This window comes from Saimiri boliviensis, chromosome 10 (genome assembly GCF_048565385.1).
Source record: "Saimiri boliviensis isolate mSaiBol1 chromosome 10, mSaiBol1.pri, whole genome shotgun sequence".
Lineage (NCBI taxonomy): Eukaryota > Metazoa > Chordata > Mammalia > Primates > Cebidae > Saimiri > Saimiri boliviensis.
In genome coordinates this window covers 117007767-117029088 of record NC_133458.1, presented here as the reverse complement: position 1 = coordinate 117029088, position 21322 = coordinate 117007767, and the positions used below count along the sequence as shown (strand labels likewise).

The following is a 21322-nucleotide window of genomic DNA, read 5'->3' as shown; positions in this document are numbered from 1 at the left end:
AGTCAAAACCCGTCGGTTCACTGTATCCAGATCCATCTCATAAGCACCGACACACAAAGACCCAAAACAAAGGGTTGGTGGAAGACTTACCAATCAAATGAAGAGAGAGAAAAAAAGAAAACAGGAGTTGTAACCTTTGTCTCTGACAAAATAGACTTTAATAGTAACGAAGACTAAGAGAAACAAAGAAGGTCATTACATAATGGTAAAAGGATCAATGAAACAACAGGAGTCAATGATCATAAATATATATGCACCCAATATAGGAGCACCCAGATACATAAGACAAGTTCTTAATGACTTATAAAGAGACTTGGACTCCCGCACAGTAATAGCAGGAGACTTTGACACCACTTTGTTAATATTCGACAGATCGACCAGATAGAAAATTAACAGGGACATCTATGATTTGAACTCAGACCTGGAACAAGTAAACTCAGTGAATATTTATAGAATTCTTCACCCCAGGTCCACAGAACATGCGTTTTTCTCAGTATCATATTACACCTATTTTGAAAGTGACCGCATAATTGGAAATAAATCACTTTTCAGCATTTGCATAGCATTTCACAGACTTAAATGAAATATTGGCTGTTTGTTTGTTATTTTCTTCCCTTATTCCTTCCTGTTTCCGCTGTTAACCACAATTATCGGCATAAAAGAGGTTTTTAATACCTATTTTTAGATTGCATTCCAGCCTGGGCAATAGAGCAAGACTCCTGTTCTCTCTCCCCCTTTCTCTTTCTCTTTCTTTCAAAGAAAAAAAAGAGAGAGAGAGAGACAAGGTGCCAATTAAAAAAAAAAGAATCTCTTGGCTATTGGTCTGCTCATTGCTCTCAGGACATTATACCGTGACCCTGTAAAAAAGAATGTTCATGTGATTTGTTGTACCATTGTGTTTATAATTTCGGTAGGGCAGGAGAGATGGGTAATGAACTGCTGAAAATTGTTTACAAGCTTGTAGATGTCCCTGTGCATTTAGCTACAAATCTGTATTAAAGAAAGAGAAAGAATTCACTCTGGTAACTAATGAAAAAGAAAAGAAAGGTAAGAACTGCTTTTTGGAAACAAATAAAAATATTACCTAATAAAGTTCAGCACACAATGAAATTAGATTTTCCATGAAACTTCATATGCCTTTGATTTTCTTTCCTTATTGATATTTTTTTGTTGAATTGTAAGTTCTCTTGGCTTTCAGAAATATGTTGAGTCCTGGCCCTGAAATAACTTTGTATTTGTTAAATTCCTCCTTATTTGAGCCTCTCTTTTGCTTTAATACACTATGAAAGAAAAATCTTATAGCACCCTTACACCTCCTTTCCTCTAATTCATTCCCCTGAGCTGATAAATGTTGGGAGTTTTGTGTGTACTGAAATATTAAAAAACATATAAATGTATATGGATCTATAAAATCATACATACATTTATTTAGCAGTTAATTCAAGCAATAATTTGCTAATTAAGCAGATTTTTATGAAATTGTTGTATGTCATCTCTGTTATAGATGCTGGGGATACAGCATGGAACAAAATGGGCATAAACCCCTGCCTTTACTTATATTTTAGTGGATTGTCTTTTTCTGAATAAATTCTTAATATCAGAAGTAGCTGTGGCATAGAGAAGTACATGCAATGAGGATATTATTCCAAGAGACCTCCACTTTAGGAAGTTCTCTTGCCTTTGGTGGTCTCCAAGTTGGTCCTCATAGTGATCAAGTTTAGCATCAGAAGAAGCTGCCAAAGGATCTAGTGAACTGATCAAATAAAATGATCACCTCAGTATGTTAAGCACCATTCTCTTTGTGGGCAAGGTGAGAAACCAAGCTCTGTATACAGAGCTCATCTTCATAGGATTTGGCCTAATGAAGGATATAAAATGTTGATTATAGCTTCCTGAGAACCGCTGAAGGACCATGCAGAAGAGATTGCCTGGAGCCAGGTCTGGGCGATCAGTGAAGCTGACTGGGAAGCTCCTTGCTCATTAGAAACTTCAAAGGTGATAGAGAATTCTAAATGTATTAAATAGCTTTCTATGTGAAAGAAATAGCAATATTTATCCAAACAATGTCTGCTTTATAAGCAAGATGGCTTGACTGACCAGAGATGGACATTTGGGAAATAAGAGCCACTTAAGGAGTGAGGGAGCTGTAGGAGTGAAGACTCCCAGGGCTGAGGCTTTTGTATTAATCTTTAAACCTCCAGGACCAAACTAGGGCAAGTTTGGGCTCATTGCAAGCACCCAGAAAATTGTTAAAATAAGAGAAATGGGCTAGGCTGAGGGTAAAAGGAGGAAATTTATTGAGGATCTAGACAGATTGAAAAGTTTAAACATTTATTATTCTATTCTATGTGAAAGGATTATTGAACCACATCAATTATTGAAGAAACTTAATTCCTGAGAAATCTTGAAAAGATTTCAAAAGCGGAATCAAGGAACTATGGACAAGGGGACAAAAGGGGCTGACATATTTAGAACTCTAAAGAGGAGGATCACCACCACAAGCCAAATAGCACATACCATCAAAATATGTCTTCCTTCTTATTTCTCCTCCTCCCTCCCCTCCTTCTCTCTTTCCTTCCTTCTTAAAATATTTCTAAAGTACCTATGAGGTGTCAGGCACTGAGAATGCAAAATTGGCCACAACTTGGGCTTTGCTTTTTAAGAATTTGCCTTTTAGAAAGAAAACTACTGTACTCTCCTTGCTTCCGAATAAAGTCACAAGATAAATAATATTTTAAAAGCTCACTTATGATAAGAAGTATCTAGATCTTACCATCGTGTATAGGAAATAAAACCACATTGGACTGGAAGAGTCTGTTACTTTAAAAAGTTTCTCATATTGCATAATTGGTTCTGAAGAACTGTGGGTAAATCTAGTAATTTCAAGATAATGTCCTAGTTCCTATTACATGCATTGTAATTTCTTTGGAGCTATATCTTAATTATTGATGGTCTTTCAGTATGCTACAGATTCTATCAGTTTCTTTTAGGTTTATTCAATCACCATTTTCATTCTCTATCCATCCCCTAATTGTCTCTGTAAGTAAATAATTAGTTTATTTGGGAAGTTACTGTTTCAATAACTACCTGTAAGTTCAAGTGGCCTTTGGAGTGTGACTAAGTACCCATAATTTATCTATCGTCAGGCAACACCTTTGTGAGTTTCTCTTATGGATTGAATGGTGTTTACTGCTTTCTAATACCTCCATGGGAATCACCAACTATCTTTCTAAGGGCTTACTTTTTACATGAATGATCTCATACAAAAATGTCATTTGGTATAATTACTATAGCAAATCCTTTAGAACTGCCCAAGGGTATGTTCTTCTTCCAGGGTGTTATTGCAGGGACACAGCTCTGAAGATTTGAAGGGTCCTCTTTGCTCCTTCTGGAGGAGTCTTTGGTCTATGGTAGCTTCCTTTCTCCACTGGAGTTCAATTGGCCTAGGCTGTTATTGACTCATGCAGGATTTACAATTTATAGCAAGACATCGAGACATCGATGGCTTCTGCAATGAAGGCTTTCATTCCTTCACATAGCAGCACATTTGGTCACTTAGAGTGGACATTCCATGCCAGTTTCTTAGGGTGCCATCTTCAGAATTCTCTCTCCATTTAAATCTGCCATTTCAAGGGAAAAGAAAAAAGTAAACTATTTTTCGCCACTCCATTACAGAGTATCTCAAATGTTGTTTTTATAAAAATTCACTAAACATCAAAACAAAGATTTATTTCCTCCATAAGTTGGGAATTAATATGTTCATTGAGAAATCTTCAGTGAGACAAGATAGCATGCTCTCAAAAAAACTACTCTGAGAACAACTACATTGCCATTTTAGAACATACTTGGAATTTGTGGGCATACGACGTTTATGAGAGACAGGACCAGATCACATGGTTTTGACCAGTGTATGCCCTTTATTATAAGTAATCAAATAAGACCTGCCTGAGCAGAGAGAAGTAACTCCTTGGCACATTTGATGAGCCTATTTGCAAATGTGTAGCATAGACTGAGCAGCATTTTAACCTTCTTACTTCTAACTGGCAATGGTTTTAAAAGGTCTTGACATAAGCGGAATGACTCTAAAAAGGTTTTCCAAGTGCTTTTCTTTGCTCTGAAATATTCTCACCCTTTGCAGTTACGTATTTGGATCTGGGGTATTTTGAGTTTCCTTGGGCAATTTGCAGGGAAGGAACTGCTCCAGTGGGAAGGTTGGTGCGCACACTCCTCACCCCTTTCTCAGAAGCTGCTTTGTATTGTTTTAAGGGTGTGAGGTTGTGGATGATTCTTATTGCTTTATGTTTTCTTTAAGAGAGAAAAAGGATAACATAACCCACCCTCTATTCATTTTTATTTATTTTCTTTTCTCATCCTGGATCCAGAAAGGGCATGAGGAAGCTTACTTTCACAGAGATCACACAGGAAAACTGCACCTTAAAATATTTAGAGGAGGAAATAACAAAGAGAAAATGTACTCGCTTTTTAAACGAATATCTATTGAGTGCCTGCTATGTGCACAGAATTGGGCTGAGCAGTAAAGCTTCAGGGATAAGCCAAGCAGTTCTCTTGCATGGGGCTTACAGTCTAAGGAAGAAGCAAGTGCTTATCACATAACCACATGTATATGCTGTGTTAAATGTTATGGGAGGGAGAGCACTGGAAATGATGATCTAATTTACTTCAAAGGAGAGAGGAGGCATATGATTAGCTTTCCCTGAAGGCTGAATAAGGATGCACTACTTTTAGAGGGTGGGCACGGTGGCAATGGAACACTAGATGTGATCTATTGTTGATTCCGGAACCTCCCTTAATTAGCCTATGCAGAGGCTCACTCTGTATCCAGCCACGTACTTAATTGCAGGGAATATTATGGCAAAATCTCATCAAAATACTTTTTTTAAGCACAGATATCCAGTGGTTTTATTTATTTAATTTTAAAAATAAATTTTATTGTGTATAATTGAAGTTTACCACATGATGTTACGGGATACATAAAGATAGTGAAATGGCTGCTGTAGTGAAGCAGATTAACATATCTGTCATCTCGCATAATTACTATTCTTTGTGATAAGAGCAGCTAACATCTATTTATTTAACAAAAATTTTTAATACAGGACAATTTTATTAAATTTAGTCCTCATGTTGTACGTTAAGTCTCTGAACTTGTTCATCCTACATATTTGCTATTTTGTATCCTTTGAACCACATCTCCCCATTTCCTCTCCCCCTGCCTCCTGCTGGTGGTAACCACTGTTTCATTCCCTCCGTGTATTTGAGCCCTTACATATATAAAGGGCTCATATATATATATATAAAGTGAGATGAAGCAAAATATTCCCCATGTAAGTGAGATCAAGCAAAACTTTTCTGTTTCTGGCCTATTTTGCTTAGCATAATGCATTTCAGTTTCATCCATTTTGTAGCAAATGGCAAGATTTCCTTTTCTAAGGCTGAGTAATACGTGTGTGTGTGTGTGTGTGTGTGTGTGTGTGTGTGTGTGTGTGTGGTGTATGGCATCTAGGTTGTTTCATCTACTGGCTATTGTGAATAATGCTGCAATGAAGTGCAGATATCTTTACAAGGTGGTGATTTCATCTCCTTTGGGTAAACACCCAGAAGAAGGATTGCTGGGTCATATGATAGTTCTATTTTTATTTTCTTTAGAAACCTCCACACTGTTTTGTATAACAGCTGTACCACCAATCTAAATTTATTTCTTTCTTTCCTTTTTTTTTTTTTTTTTTTAAAGACAGAGTATCACTCTGTTTCCCAGACTAAAGTGTAGTGGCAGGATCTCAGCTCACTGCAACTCTCCCTCCCAAGTTCAAGTGATTCTTCTGCCTCATCCTCCTGAGTAGCTGGAATTACAGTTGCATGCCACCATGCCCAGCTAATTTTTGTGTTTTTAGTAGAGATGGGGTTTCGCCATGTTGACCAGGCTGGTCTTGAACTCCTGAACTTAGGTGATCTCCCTGTTTCAGCCCCCTAAAGTGTTGAGATTACGGGCATGAGCCACTCCGCCCAGCTCAATCTACATTTCTATCAACAGTGTCCTGGGTTCCCTTTTCTCCACAGTGTTGCAAACACTTGTTATCTTTTGACTTTTTGACAATGGCTATCCTTAGGAGTGTGAGGTGATACCTCATAGAGGTATTAATTTGCATTTCCCTGATGATTAGTGATGTTGAGCACCTTTATATTAAGTTATTTATAGAACTGAAGAAAGATTCCTCATTAGGAAAAAAAATTCTTCTGATAATACAATTTACTCTTTGTACACTATGTGGAATTGACTTTTTCCACTTTTTATTTTTCATAAAACTCTCTCATCCTATCGGGGGTAGGGACTTCTGCCCTGCAAGTTTTCATCATGATTCCAAATGCACAACTGAAGTGGCATTGCTTTCTTTGCTATTAAACATGGGTTTTCTGCTTCTTCTAGAGAGTTCTTTTCCTGATGGAGGTCAGCAAACTGCAAAGTCTAGCAATGATTGATCCGAGTCCCACACGGCATTTTACAAAGCCGAAGTACCAGCAGCCTGAGCCACTGCACAGTAAAAGTGGTTTTATGTTTCCAATGCCTGTCCTAAAGTAGTTTTAGAGGTCAGCATTGATCAATAAATCATTCTGGTCACGTGTATCCTCTCTGGGGGCCCATTAGCTAGTGGTGATGTCTTAGTCATCTCACCATCAGCTTCATTAGTCCAGAAGTCCCTGAGACCACAAGTTCAAATCCCTGTTGAGCTGATGTAGCTCTTGGTCCTCCTGAAGTAGATAAATTGAGCTTCACATAGTTTGTTGTGCAGAGATTTCTATGACACATCATCTGCTCTCCAGTGGCAGTACAGTATCTGTGACCCCTTTCTGAAAAAGGAGACAATGCCTGATCCTACCTTAGTAACTTCTCTTTTTATCTAACTCAAATAAGGCAGATATATGGCTTCTGAAATGATCAGATTTGTTGAATTCCTGAAAATGCCATGTCACGGCAATGATGCCCTTTTGCCGATAATCCCATGCCCTTAACTGTGTGTACATGCTGTGAGGGCTTGGGAGTGGGAGGCTTCCAAATCCAGTGCTCCCAAAACTCCAGCTGAGGACTAGAGTCAGGAAAAAGTAAGGAGGAAGGGGACCACTGGTAACCCTTTTGAAAGACAGTAACAAGATGTCTGTATTTTTTCTCCTTGTGCCTTGCAAGTGGTAAGATTATCATGATGAGAGTAACATCAGGGTGCCTTATCTTCCTTCTGTAGCCAAGAGTGCTCATGATAGAGAAAAAGGTGATCTGCAGACCAAGGACATTGTTCACACTGCATAGTTATGCTTGTATACTCATGTAATGTTAGAAAATGCAGTGAACTTAGAGTTTCAGTTGGGTAGGGCTTTGTCTGAAACTGTAGCCCAAAAGCATCATGAAGATTCTTATAATTGAGATGCTCAGGGCCCTGAAAAACTCCCCAGCAGTCAATATCTGATTAATCCTCCTCCAAGAGTTCCTGAGAAGTCAAACAAGAGGTGAAATTATCTTCCGGGCTGCGGATGGGTAAGTGACCCCCAGCTGGTCTTTAGGAACTGGCTGTGGCAGTTATTTATTTTACTAGGCTGGAAAAAGCATGAGAACCTTTCTGTCCCCAAAGGTTCCTGCCTTTCCTCCTGGCCACTGAAGAGAGATGCAAAGGAAGGCTGGTATTGAAGTTCTCTACCTGGTCCAAACCTTTCCTTCCTTGTCCCTATATTAAGAGGTTTCCCATACCTGTTGGCAGAGCCCCCCCCAAAAGGTGGCAAATGGGCAAAGCAGTGAGGGGCGCAGCCCAAGAAGTCTGGTCTTCTCCCTGTGGGTAGGTGGGTGGAGATTCCCAAGGTCACTCAGTGATTTGCTGCCAGAGTGGAAATCACTCCCTAGGTCTCCTGCCTCGGCATCCAGCTCTCCATCCATTAGACCGTGCAGCCTCTCACCACCAGCGAGACACACTCAGGACACTTTAATTTCAGAGTTTGATTCTATGTCTATTTTTCAGTTATTTGCTGCAACATTCTGGGAAAGTAAGGTTTAAATTTCCTACAATCCAAATCATTTTCTAGTTTACTTATAAGTGATTTTGAAACAGTTGGCCCTGGAAAGCTGACAACTTGATAAAATGTATCTTTCAAATCAACCTAGTGCTGCCTTTATATATAGTTAAATCATCCAAATCCAGGGTACTGAGTTAAGAAACGGAGATCTTCTGTTCCCAGGCTGCCTGTCACTTTGGGTAAGAAAACACACAGAGTTATGCTCGCTTACACTTACTCAAGTGAGGTCTCTTGGGAAAGAAATAAGCACTGGCTTTTGGCAGATTTATCTGCTTTTAGCCAATAAGAAATGGTTTCTGAGGGCTGTGCATTGGACAAAGGTGGATGGGAGAGACTTAGTGTCAACACTAGCAGCCGATATAATGTTGATGGAGAAAAGATTTCATATATATATTATTATGAAGGTTGGAGGGTTGAAGAGCAATACTGAGCATTCAGCACCAATGATGGCAGTTTCTATTGCTTTAAAATAATAGATTGATCTGTATTTGAACTGATGTGGTGTTTATTCATGACATCAAGCTGGGACTGATGTGACACACCTTGCGTCTTCCTGCACCAACCCAGGATCTCAGACATGGTGGCTTCTCTGATTTTGCTACATGATATGATTGCATCCCACCCTTTTGGGGGAAAATGGGGTCAAGAGCATGAAAAAAATAGGGAGTCACTTTAAAACATCTACATTTATATCCAGAGATTCTAGATGTCAGCAGAACAGTTTTGATGCATTTTTATTTCAGGGTAAATCAATGAAATGAAATCAGTACCCTCATACTACTACTGTAGTTGACAATTAATTAAAAGATTAAAAGAAATGAACAGATACACTGATTAATCTGACTTTCTTTTTTATTACAATAGCCCAGATAAAGATTTGGTGCTACTTGTTCAGTTGTTTCCCTTCATCTCTGTATGATGCTTGTTATTCTAAAGAATAGGAATGTAAAAATCAGTACTATAGCTGAGTCCCTTAACATCCAGGCAAAAGAGTGCAGTACCATGAGCCTTGGGGGTAAAGGGGGTGCACTTGAAAAAACAGCCAGGTGGTTGGGAGGGCGAGAGATCAGATGGGTACCCTTGCTGCTGGTGTAAGGAGGGATGACAGCTAATTCAATATACTCTGCCACCTATAATGTTCACAAGTAACTGGTAGGAACACATAAACATCAATACTATCTGTTTGAAATCTGGCTGTTCATAGTGATAATTAGCTTTAAAAATAAAAGATGGTTTAGATTTTGAGAAATACTGTTATAAACACAATGAATAGCATACATTACTAATAGGTTTGTTAGCCAAACATTTCAAAGTACAAACATTAATCTGGTGAATTCACTTAAAATCAAGTTAAAAGGATTGTATTTCCAACTTTTCCCGATCATTCCCATACTCTGTTGTCTGTCTCATTGGCTAAGCAGCTGAGCTGGGCATGTAAGACGGTAGTTACAGCATGGGCTTTGGAGTAAGGTAGGCGTGAGTTTGCTTCCTGCTTTGACTTTGCTTTAGGACCTCGGTATATAAGCTCTCTTGGTCACAGAATAATAATGCCTGTATAGGACATTTGTAGAATTAAATGAGCAAACATACATATAGCTCTTTGCTTAGTTACTAACACAGTAAGTGCTCACTTAACAGCACTGTTACTGTTATGCACTCATGTGTCTGAGCATTATGTCTAAGTTCATTCACATCTAAGATCCTTAAAGGCAAGGTTTATGTCTTGGTCTTCTCTATAGTACTTCCCATGTTGCTAATAGTTGATCCATTTTATTGAAATTAATTGGATTAGAAATTGCAACCACAGGTAGAACCAATTTCTAGGATTGATAATCCTGAATGAAGCATGAATTCATGCTCTTTTTTTGTATATAGGCTCTGTGGGTGAGGGTGGAGCCTCCTAGCCAAGTTGAAAAGAAGATGATGACTGGGGAAGAGAATACTGCTACTGCAATGAATGTACTGATGATTGCCCTGGCTCCAGACATAGTAATCTTTCCCTTTGTTTCCTGTGAATCTAGGGAGAACTCCAGCAAAATGAAGAAGGTGGCTGTATTTCTATAGCAATCTCATGGCACAGAAATAGTAAAATAGTTCAACATGTCCTGTTCACCTGATACTATGTGCTGATTCATGCTTTCAGGTTGTAGGACAGTTGGAAATTGTGCAAGGAGGCTGTGTGATAAAATGATCCCGGGACACAGGTTCTCCACCTTTCATCCGTAAAAGAACCACACCTGAAAGTGAGAGCAGTATAGTGACTCTCCTCAATGGCCAATGTGGTAGAATGAGTGATAAAGCAATCTCATACTCAAGCAGGCAAAACAAGATCAGATTAAAGATAAAGCATTTGGGGTTCTGAAAGGAACTGATCAACTTTTAAAAAGAAACGATAATTCCAAACCAGTATTTCTCTTGCTATTACTGATTTTTTTGTGGGAGGTTGGGGGGAAGTTCAGTCTTAAATTTTTTTTCTTAGTAGTGAGATAGAACAACCTTATATGAGAGGAAAGCGATGAAGAGGGTGAGATGGAAAGGTTATTAAAAATCTTTTTCACTGTAGCCAGGATGCCTTGCTTTCCAAAGTTATGTAAAAATAGTGAAAAGTGGTTTTATTTTTGAGAAAAGAAGGAGGAGAGTAAGAGAATGATTTGTTGAAGACCATTCTGGAAAACTATAATTTCCATTTAGAAAAACTGAACTTGCAAATTGTAAGTTCTGAAGTTGAAAATACCTTTGAAAAACTTTGCTAGCATATCTATATCAAATGTATCCCATAATATTTCTCTTAAACTGGTTTCCTATGTATTGAAAGGTTTTACTCTCAAGACAACTACATGTTGTATCAGAGCATGCATAAATAAAAGGCAAACACCCAATTTTTAAATTTACGTTATAATTCAGTGGTCTTAATTTTTGTCCCCTAAGCTTTCTGAAAGGAAGATAGACTTGAAAGAGAAATTTATTTTAAAAGTTTACCTATTATATTTTAGTGTGAAAATCTCACCTATATGTTTTTATATAAAATGTGTAAATAACCATATGGCAAATGCTATTCAATCAGTCACCCACATTAAACAATGTAATACTAACTATTATTGAAGCTCCTGAGGATTCCTTCTTGATAAAATTTCCCTTCCTACTCCCAAAATGTAACACCTATCCTGAATCTGATGGGTCATATTATTTTTCATATTAAATAATTATTAGTTTCAAAAATACATATTAAGTACACATTTTGGCTGATAGAGGTCTAATGACCTAGGAAAGGTCTACATCTCTCTTCAAATGACCAAGTAAAATCCAGAATGTGATTTGCTTGCCTAACGCAGGCATGGAACACAAACAATGAGGAAATGTTTATGCTGTATTTAAGATTAGTGGATGATAGTATGATAGTAAACATGTATTTTGCAAAAGGCCATCTTAACTATAGAGCACTATTAGATCATTTAAGTTAGCTGAATGATCATGAAAGAATTGGGCAAGTGTTCATTGACTTTTGAGGCTTCTCCATTATTCCATAGATATTTTGCAATTTCACGTGGTTTTTCCCTTTTAACCCTGTCTCTAGTCTTCATCTCAGCTATATAATTTATGTCCAGTATTGTGCTTTATATTAATTGAGATAATATATAAAAAGAGTTTAGAAAACTATACAGCATGAAATGAATGCTGTTTTAATTGCTCTGTTACTGAGAAAGCTTGAAATTTAAGAGATACTGCTTAAAGCGTAACGAAAAAAAATCTCAGAGTGGGGTTTGCAAACTAACTTTCATACATGAAGGATTTTCTTCCAGATTTTTTGAGTTTTATAGCTGGAAGGAATCTTCTAGACAGTCGTTCATCTTGTTTATTTGGAGATACAAAATCTAAGGTATAGAGAAGTTAAACTACTCAAAAGCATACAAGATCATTCAGGAAGATTCAAGATGAAAACCAGTGTTCCCAAGCCCTCATTTATTGCTCTTCCCTTCCCTGCTTACCTCTTCAGGAAAAGCAAGCTGGGGAGGGATATCTAGATTTCAGTCATGCACCATTTACATGCAGATACCTTCACCTAATGTCAGAGTAACGCTTTTGTGTCACTTGGACTGGCAGTACTGAACAGAATGGTTTTCTTCATGGTCAGAACTTTAAGGGGAGTTTTCTTTTGTTTCTACTGCAAACAAAATAGTCTCTCTTTTCCTAGTAACACCAGATGTGTCCTTAGAACTTCTTTGTATTTATTGTAATCTGTGAATATTGTGTTTTACAGCCTGTAAATTAGATATAGGATTGAATACTGAGGCAGAGCACAGAGTGTTAAAATGTTCAATTCCAATGGGGGAACCAGCGAGCGGTTAAGGCCTGGTGCATATAATGTTAATATTATATTAAGTACTATGTTATTGCATGAGATGCTTATTGTTAATGTCTGTGGGGAGGATCCCTTCCAAAGATTTCAATTTCAATAAACAGATTACACAGTTCTACCACACACAATTAGGGAGGTGGTAATGAAATGGTTATAAAGTCCCTTGTGGATCTGTCATCTTTTTTTTTAATTTTGTAAATAACATCAGAAGCATTCTAGAGGGAAGTGCTTATGCATTTATTTATTATTGATTTTTTAAAAATACATTTAACATTACTAGTTATTGCAAATCCAGTCTCAGTGAGTTAAAGAAGATAAGCTGTTTCTAGATTATTAAATGCTGAGTGTATGGGGAATTGCGAAGTGGCATCCTTCATATAAATATATTAAATATTAATGAACAGTGATGTAAGGAATTAATTTACAGCTACATTTACTTGGCAAATAAAACCGTATTAAGGTTTTGCCCTTTTGTTGCACGCAATGCATGTTTTAAAGAAACCCTTTGGCTAATGGTTTGGATGACTGCAGTGATGCTGTCCTACAGCTGAAATCATGCACAATGGCAGAGAATCAAGTCAGGTTAAACAAGTACTCTTTCCATAGGCAACAAATTGTTGGAGGTGCAACTTCAATAAACTGGCAAAGTCGGGGTTTTTTTTAATTTTTTTTTTTTTTTGGTTTTCATTTTTTCCAAAAATTGAACCAATGTAAAGCAAAGCTTTAGCTGATGCGAGTGTGGTGTTTAGGCGTTAGCAGTACTGCCCTCACTATGCACTCACTGGACAGTAGTGCAACCCCAAGAAAAGGATGGTTAAACTGACAAAGTTTTGAGAGGTCCCTAAATGGTTAACTGTTATTCCTTCTGGGGCCTATAATAAAGCAGTAAAAATGAATGCTGGATGGTTAGCAGCCAAAATTTCTTCTTGGAGTAAGATGCTTAATATAGCAGATAAAAATTCGGGATGCTAGCCGTTCATTCAGGAAGCCATACTGCAGGCTGAAGAGCAGGGGTCTGAAGCAGGCCATTGGGATTTTATTTTTTCCAGCTTCAGCAATTCATGTAACTTATCTGAGCTTTAGTTTCTTTATCTGTAAAATGTGAATAACTATATTATATTCTTCCTAGGGTGTTGTTATGGAGATTAAAGGAATAGTATACAGTAAGCACAAAACATAGTATATTGCTCATAGTATTCAATAATTGTTAGTAATTTTTAAAAAGCACTCTTCATTCACTTGTGAATTCAGTAATTATTAAATATTCTAGTTGACAGGACTGAGGATACGGTGTTGAATTACAGTCCTCAAGTTTCATAAATTTTGTCAAATTTCTAGACATGATTGGGGACTGCCAAGGAATTTAGATACAGTATTAGTCAGGTTTTTCAGAGAGGCAGAACCAATAGGATACATAGAGAGAGAGACATATATGGGTGGATTTATTAGGGAGCTTGGCTCATGCGATTATGGAGGCTGAGAAGTCCAATTAAGGGCTGTCTGCAAGCAGGAGAACCAGGGAAGCTATTGGGGTCATTCTTGGTCTGAGGCTGAAGGCCTAAGAACTGGGCATCTGCCTGTGCAAATCCCAGAGTCCAGAGGCCAGAGAACCTGAAGTTCTGCTGTCCAAGGGCAAGAGAAGGGTGTTCTAGCTCCAGAAGAGAGAGCAAATTTGCCTTTCCTCTGCCCTTTTGTTCTATTCAGGCCCCCACCAATTGGATGGTGCCCGCCCACATTGGATGAGGATGGATCTTTCTTATTAAGTTCACTGATCCAAGATCCACATGCCATCTCTTCTGGAAACACTCTCACAGACATCCCCAGAAATAATGCTGACCAGCTCTCTGGGTATCCTTTAATCCAGCCAAGTTGACGTAAAAAATTAACCATTGCAGGCTGGGTGCAGTGGCTTACCCCTTTTATTCCAAGCACTTTGGAAGGCCCAGGCGGTCACTTGAGCTCAGGAGTTCTAGACCAGCCTGGCCAACATGGTGAAACCCATCTCTACTAAAAATACAAAAAAATTAGCTCGGTATGATGTTGTGCACCTGTAATCCCAGCTACTCAGGAGGCTGAGGCAGGAGAATTGCTTGAACCTGGGAGGCCGCGGTTGTAGTGAGCCTAGATTGTGCCACTGCACTCCAGCCTGGACAACAGAGCAAGACTTTGTCTCAAAAACAAACAGACAAGAATTAATCATTGCAGATGCCCTCCTCCAGTGTCACATTACTGTTGCTCTATAAAATTATGCTCATGTCTATGTTCTATGTCTTATCTTTCACTGGCACTTTAAAGTTACCTAAAGATAAACAACTGCTCTTCCTTTCTCTGTTTCTTCCCCAATCCATTCTTCAATGCTCATCCAAGAAGAGGTGTTAGATAAAAACTCCCCCGCATGTAAGCACTGTGGAGCACCTGAATATATCCTTAACTCTGTCAGAAGTTATTGTCCAAAGACTTACACTTTTATATCTTTGACTACTGTATTTAATTTCTATGTAGTCTTTTTAAAGTGTTGAAATGTTCACACCTTTCTGCTGGGTAAACACATAAGCATATCTAGCTCAATCCAGATAATTATTGCACACCTACTCTGTGCAAAGCACTGCAAGAGAAAATGCATAGAACATACATTAAAATAGGCATTATACTAGGCACTGTGGTGGAAAGAGGTAACAAAAAGATGATAATAGTAGGAGAAAGGATGAAAAGAAGGAAGGAAGGAAGGAAAAGTAGGAAGGGAGGGAAGAAGTAAATTAAGGCAAAATGTGCTTTTGAAACTAAGAATTGTCAGTGAGAGAGAAGAGGAAGAAAAGAAAAAGAGGAGAGGGGAGGGGAGTCCAGAGAAAGAAAACAATCTACTTAAACCCATCAGAAAGGTGTAGGTGGACCAGTGGCTCTCAACCGGAAAGACACGCCTTCCCAGAATCTTTAGATGACATGGGCAATTTGAGTAAGCCAATCCTGAGGTTCTGACATATGTAAGAGGGCTACTATCTTGTTTCAGTGTCTCTGATGGTGTGGATAGAAGTGGAATTAGCAAGAGACACTGGGAAGTAGGAGTTGAGGAACTATCAGCAAACACAGGAGAGGACAGTGTCCCAAGAGTTGAGAGAGGGTTTATGAAAGAGGATGTGGCCAGTGCGGAGCATATGTCATGGAGTTTCTAGCACACAGTGAACACTTAGTGAATGCTAGTTATTAAAATAATTTATTAATTCTGTGTGGAGCATCCAGTAGAGGAAGACTGAGAACAGCCAAGAGGATTTTATAATTTCAGTAAACCAGTGGTAGAAGGCTTATTTCAGAGCTCTGGTGGGAGCAGTTTACAAGAAGGGTCCCTCCAGTTCCTCCTGTACTTTTCTGTCCCACAGACACTCTCCTGGTTCCTTCTACTTCAATGTCTCCAATTAGACTTTCCGCTTGCAGCCTCTGCCCCAGTACACACCTCTGATTTTCCTTGTTGCCACTCATCTATGGCAAACACCTCAGCTATCTACAAGAGAGAGTCATTCTGTATATCAGGGGACACTGCTTCCACATTTGTAGCTGATATTCATCTAAAACTGACCTCCTGCCTTCCTGCTTCTGGGTTTTGCTCCAGCCCATTCTCATCTTCCTTGGTGAGAAACCCTGCCTCTAGCATCAGCCCTATTTAAAAATCAACATGTTTCATGAAGACTTTGTGCTTATTAATTCTTTGGGATTAACTTCCCTCAGTATTCTTAAAGCAATTTATAATACTATGTCTTGTATGACAGTTGTGAACTTGTAAATCTCCTTACTAGATTTAGGACTCTTGAAGGAGTGCCCACAGGTTATAAGTGTCCAGAGGATAATTTTTGTCAGTGAATTAGTAAGTGAGAGTATTACCTTTTTTTTTTTTTTTTTTTTGGTGACTCTGTTAGTGCCAAACAAATAGTTATTTGTTAAATAGATGTTGAAGTGAATTCATGGCAGCTATTGACATCTTTCATTAACCTTTTAGTTCACACTTTGTGCACAAAGCAGTAATAAATTCTGATGAAGGTTCTGGGTTAGACTATCAGAACTGTGAGAACCCAGGAGAAGCAAATGCACAAGGCTAAGTACCAGAGAGATTTCCTGTTTCTTAGTTCTCTATTGTAATCATCACCTGCTCCAGGCACCATCTATTCTTAACTACCATCTCTTGCCTTCTCTCTTTTCTCTTGCTTGCCCTTTCTTTCCTCTGCTGAGATTCATCTTCACAAATCTTTTTATAGGAAGATGGTTTAATACCTTAAACTTCATGTAGTACTTTATATTTTCATAAAAACATTCACATGCCTCTCATTGAAATTGATACACTAGTTGAGTCACTTTCGTCTGCCTGAAGTATATTTCTTTGTTCTAAGTTAGACTCATTTCTGCAAAGGTTAGTAGAATTGTAGTACTAGAACTTAGTATTTCTTCAGTTTTCAGGCTTCTAAAGACAGCTGTATGACAGATACGTTGGTGTAGGTATTAACCCTGCCAGGAAGATACACGCTGATGTCTTTGTTTTATAGATGAGAAAACGGGAGCCCAGAGAGGTCAAGCGATTTGCTCAAGGTAGCTGACTTCAAAATGGCCCATGTAGACTGATGAGGTATCTTTCAAATCCTCAGGCCAAGCCATATGAGTATTACTTGGCTCATGGTTCTTTTGGTCAGCGACAGGCACCTTGTCTCCCCACAATTTTTTTTTTTTTAAACAGAGTCTCTCGCTTTATTGCCAGGCTGGAGTGCAGTGGTGCAATGTGGGCTCCGACTCCCTGATTCAACCGATTCTTCTGCCTTAGCCTCCCAAGTAGCTGGGGTTACAGGCACGCCCAGCTAATTTTTGTATTTTTAGTAGAGATGGGGTTTTGCCATGTTGTCAAGGATGGTCTTGATCTCCTGACCTTATGACCCGCCCACCTTGGCCTCCCAACCCACACTTTTATAATACAAAAGCAATACTATGCAAATCAGGGAAGAACATCTGAAGACAGAATAACAAAGAATAAGGGAAAAGATAAATAGATTATGCAAAACAGGAGGTAGACTGCCCTGCCTCTACTTAAGTACATTTTCCCATGACATTTAGAGACCAAGAATTGGGTGTCTTCCCATGTGTCATCATCCTACATGGTATACTGGTCATCTTCTCCAATGTTCATTTCACTTGCATGGTACATTAACACTGTCCTTGGATCAGAAAATAAGGCACTTGACCCACCATTCATCAAAACACATGCTTTGGATATATTTTTTCTATTTGCGGGGATGCCTTTCTGCTGATCCATTTGTACCCTCTCATGGAGTTTCCATGGTGACCAGACAGCATTTTTATAAGACACCTGGTCAGGGACTGGAGATAAGTCTGTGCCTGTAGAACACGGAGATTTTAAGTGCGTGTAGCAGGAGAAAAAAAGAAACTTGGTAAATGAAGCCCTGTGACAGAAAAAGAGCTCCAGAGAGAAGACAAGAAGCATGCAAAAAAAAACTTAGTGAGGAATATTTACAGTAGTTAGGACACTTTAATTGGGATTTTAATTTCTAACAATGGATGCTCTGTAGAAGACTAGTACATGTTCAGTAAGCAGGCTTGGTTGCAATGCCAGCTTGAGAAGGTTTAACTGGTAGACCTACTTACTCTATGCCAATAAATACAATAAAGTTTTACATCTTCCAAAACAGTCTGTAGTTTCAGGGGAACAGGTTTTAACTTCGCTTTCATTCACACAGTGAGGTTTTGTTGTACCTGAATTTTGGTTTTTCCAAGACGAGATAGTCTCCATTTAGCAAGTCAGATAAATCTCCACGATGTTAAGTTTGATGTGAGTCCAACGGAGCCATGTTCCCCAAAATGCATTCCATGGTGCACCACTTCACCAGGGTGCTCATGAGTAACATGCAAAACTATAGATGTGTGGACAAAGATGTTTAGTATAAACAAAGCTAAACACTCTGGCTTTCTCAGAGCTGTAAGCCATTGTGCTGGTAAACTTTAATATACCATTATGCTGGTAAATTTCTAAGGAGGGATAGTATGCAGTATTTCCCAAACATTTTAGTAAATAAACATTTCCCCTAGAACATACCATACTATTATTCAGAAAACGGAGTCATTACTTGGGTAAGTGCTATTATAGAGCCTGGGTTTTCTAGGTATCTGTGACATATCATTTTGTCATATTGTTAGAGGGAAGACTGGAGCATGAACAAAGTAAAACCTGTTGGCTGTGTGTCTCTACTATTACCCAGAGAAGCTCTATAATTCATGACAGCACCTGGTTTTGCTTTCCGATGTCTGGCTTGAACCCGTGCCAGTATGAATTTAACCCACTTTGCTTTATCAAGGACAATTTTAAATGTGATGTGTCAGACAGTATATGATCAACTAGATTCTGACAGAGAATATCAAGTCCTGATCTACCTAAGGAAGTTTTTTTGGGCAATTAATTAGATAATTTCTAAAAATCAAGAAATCATATCTCCCAAGAACGATGTCTAAACCATTAGCATTGTCTCCAAAAAGCTGGTTTAATTCTCATGTTTGAATCTCTAGTGGAGATAAGAAGTTGTCTATTGGAGCCACTAAAATTGTGGAGAAGTTTCTAAAAGTAGCTTCATGAAAGGAGTAACACAGAGAACAGGGCATTATGATGCACGATCTGTAGTGGGAAGTGTTCTGGATGGAGATGCAGAGACTTGGGGACCTAGTCCCTCCTTTGACACTAATGAGGTAATTTTGACCAAGTCCCTTAAAACCTCTTTTGGGACAAAGTGTTCGGTGTCCTGTGGATCTGTCTCTTGTGTCAATAGAGTTTAGACAGAACAGATCCAGAGACTCTCTATTAAATAAAAATTTTTAAAAAAAGAAATAAACCTCTCTTGGTCTCAGTTTCATCTTTAAAATGTAATGGCTAAAGCAATTTCACTACTGGGAATATTTCCAAAGGAAATGAAATCAGTATGTTGAAGAGATGTCTGCACTCCCACATTCATTGCAGCATTATTCACAATAGGTCAGAAGTGGAAACAATTAAGTGTCCACCAATGGATGAAAGGGTTAAGAAAATGCAGTACGATACACAATGGAATACTATTCAGCCTTAAAAAAGAAGGGAATCGTGTCATGTGTAACAGCATGGATGAACCAGAAGGACAATATAGTAAAAGGAATAAGCCAGGTGCAGGTTATCAGAGGCTGGGAAAGGGATGAAGGCAGGGGAAACGGGAGATGTTCAAAGGATACAAAATTTCAGCTAGGCAGAAGTAAGTTCACAAGATCTACTATAAAACATGGTGGCCATAGTTAATAATGATGCATTGTATACTTGAAAATTGCTGAGAGGGTAAATTCTTAAGAGCTCTTACCACAAAAAAAGATAACTGTAATTTCTACATTAATTATCTTGATTTAGCCATTCCACAATGTATACATATTTCAAAACATGTTGTATATACTTCTGGTACTTATGATATACAACATGTTTTGAAATACATACAAATTTTATTTGTCAATTAAAAAATAAATAATAGTAAAATAAATAAATAATAGTAGTAAGTTTCAAACATAGTGATTAAACCATCGATTTTTCTCACCATCTTTTCCTTCCTACATCCATGCTTTTCAAATAAAATCATTTCTATAAAGTGGATAAAAGCACTCCATAGAGTCCTGCTTGAAGGTCACAGGGAGGGACAGGCGGCAGAGTAGGTGGAACTCTGAACCCACTTCCACCGCATCCCTGTGACTTCCAGCAAGACTCTGTGGAGCAGGGGAGGAACCCATTGTTCTGTAAGGTTCTTATTAGCAATAAGGCTCCGTGTGTGTTAAGTCCCATTTCGTGCTGGGTGCAGTGTCAGATGGGAAGGGATGCTGTGGAAACATTAGCCATGTAGAGCTGCTGGGGTCCTTCGGATGTGCACTGAAGCAGGGTGGAGTTCACAAAAAGGGTTGTAGCCAACATGGGAGAAGCCAGGGACAGGGCATGCTGGCCTCACACACATGAGCAGAGAAGAATGAAGATGAGAAGGAGAAGCTAAAGTCTAATACTCCTGTAGTTAAAGGTGAAGATCTGTTAAGAATTTTGTGTCTGGAAGTTACTTCTTTGTGGGAGGCTTTGCAAGAAGATGTTGATCCTCTCGTGTAAGACAACTAAGTCTTTTTCACCCTCATTCACTCCACTCCGAAGTCTACATTAGGTATATTAGATATGGTCCCATTTTTCCAACTCATTAATATTAACATGGCACTACCCATTATTTTTATTTCTTTGAAGTCATCCTTGGCCTATTTATTTAAATTATGCAAAAGGTTTGTATTTCCTAAGATTACAACTCCACTAGGATGAATGATTATGTCATGCTTCCCTGGGGATTACAGCCCGCCCTGACTGGCAGCACACTCAATGTTTTCATAAGAATTTTCCATCCTGGTGATAATCTAATGCCCTTGATTAAAAGTCAGCCACACTTCCCCCAGCCCCTCGTAAAGTGGTATCTCAGATGGAACTAGCCCCTCCTTCATTTGTTAACACTTTTAAGCCAGGCTGTGGTTGTGTGTTTAGTGCATTTAATGGGATGAAAACTCCTTGAACTTGAGAGCCCAAGAAGATCTTAGGGGTCCTATAATCTAAATCATTTTATCCCATTTTGTACAAGAGAATGTGGACCAGTGACTCACCAAGGTTGAAGCAAGAAAAGTGACAACACTAACATTTACAAGGTTTTGCAGGATGCTGAGCACAGTGGGCATATGTGATAGTGCTTTCTATATTCTTGTGTTTAATTTCCTAATGACACAGCTAGGAGGAAATTAGCAGCTTTACTTTGCAAACAAGAAAGTTGACGGCCATGGAGTTTAGATAATGTGTCAGCGTTGACATACACATCCAGTTCT

At 38.6% G+C, this 21322-nt stretch overlaps 1 protein-coding gene and 1 non-coding gene across 7 annotated transcripts in view; one reads left to right on the top strand and one right to left on the bottom strand.

Annotated features, from left to right (window-relative positions):
- The window catches only part of POU6F2 (POU class 6 homeobox 2), a 476985-nt gene that overhangs the window by 156830 nt on the left and 298833 nt on the right, over positions 1-21322 (top strand). The window lies entirely within an intron of this gene.
- LOC120360943 (U4atac minor spliceosomal RNA) lies at positions 13120-13245 on the bottom strand. Its single transcript, XR_005577325.1, has one exon. It is a non-coding gene; the product is annotated as a U4atac minor spliceosomal RNA (small nuclear RNA).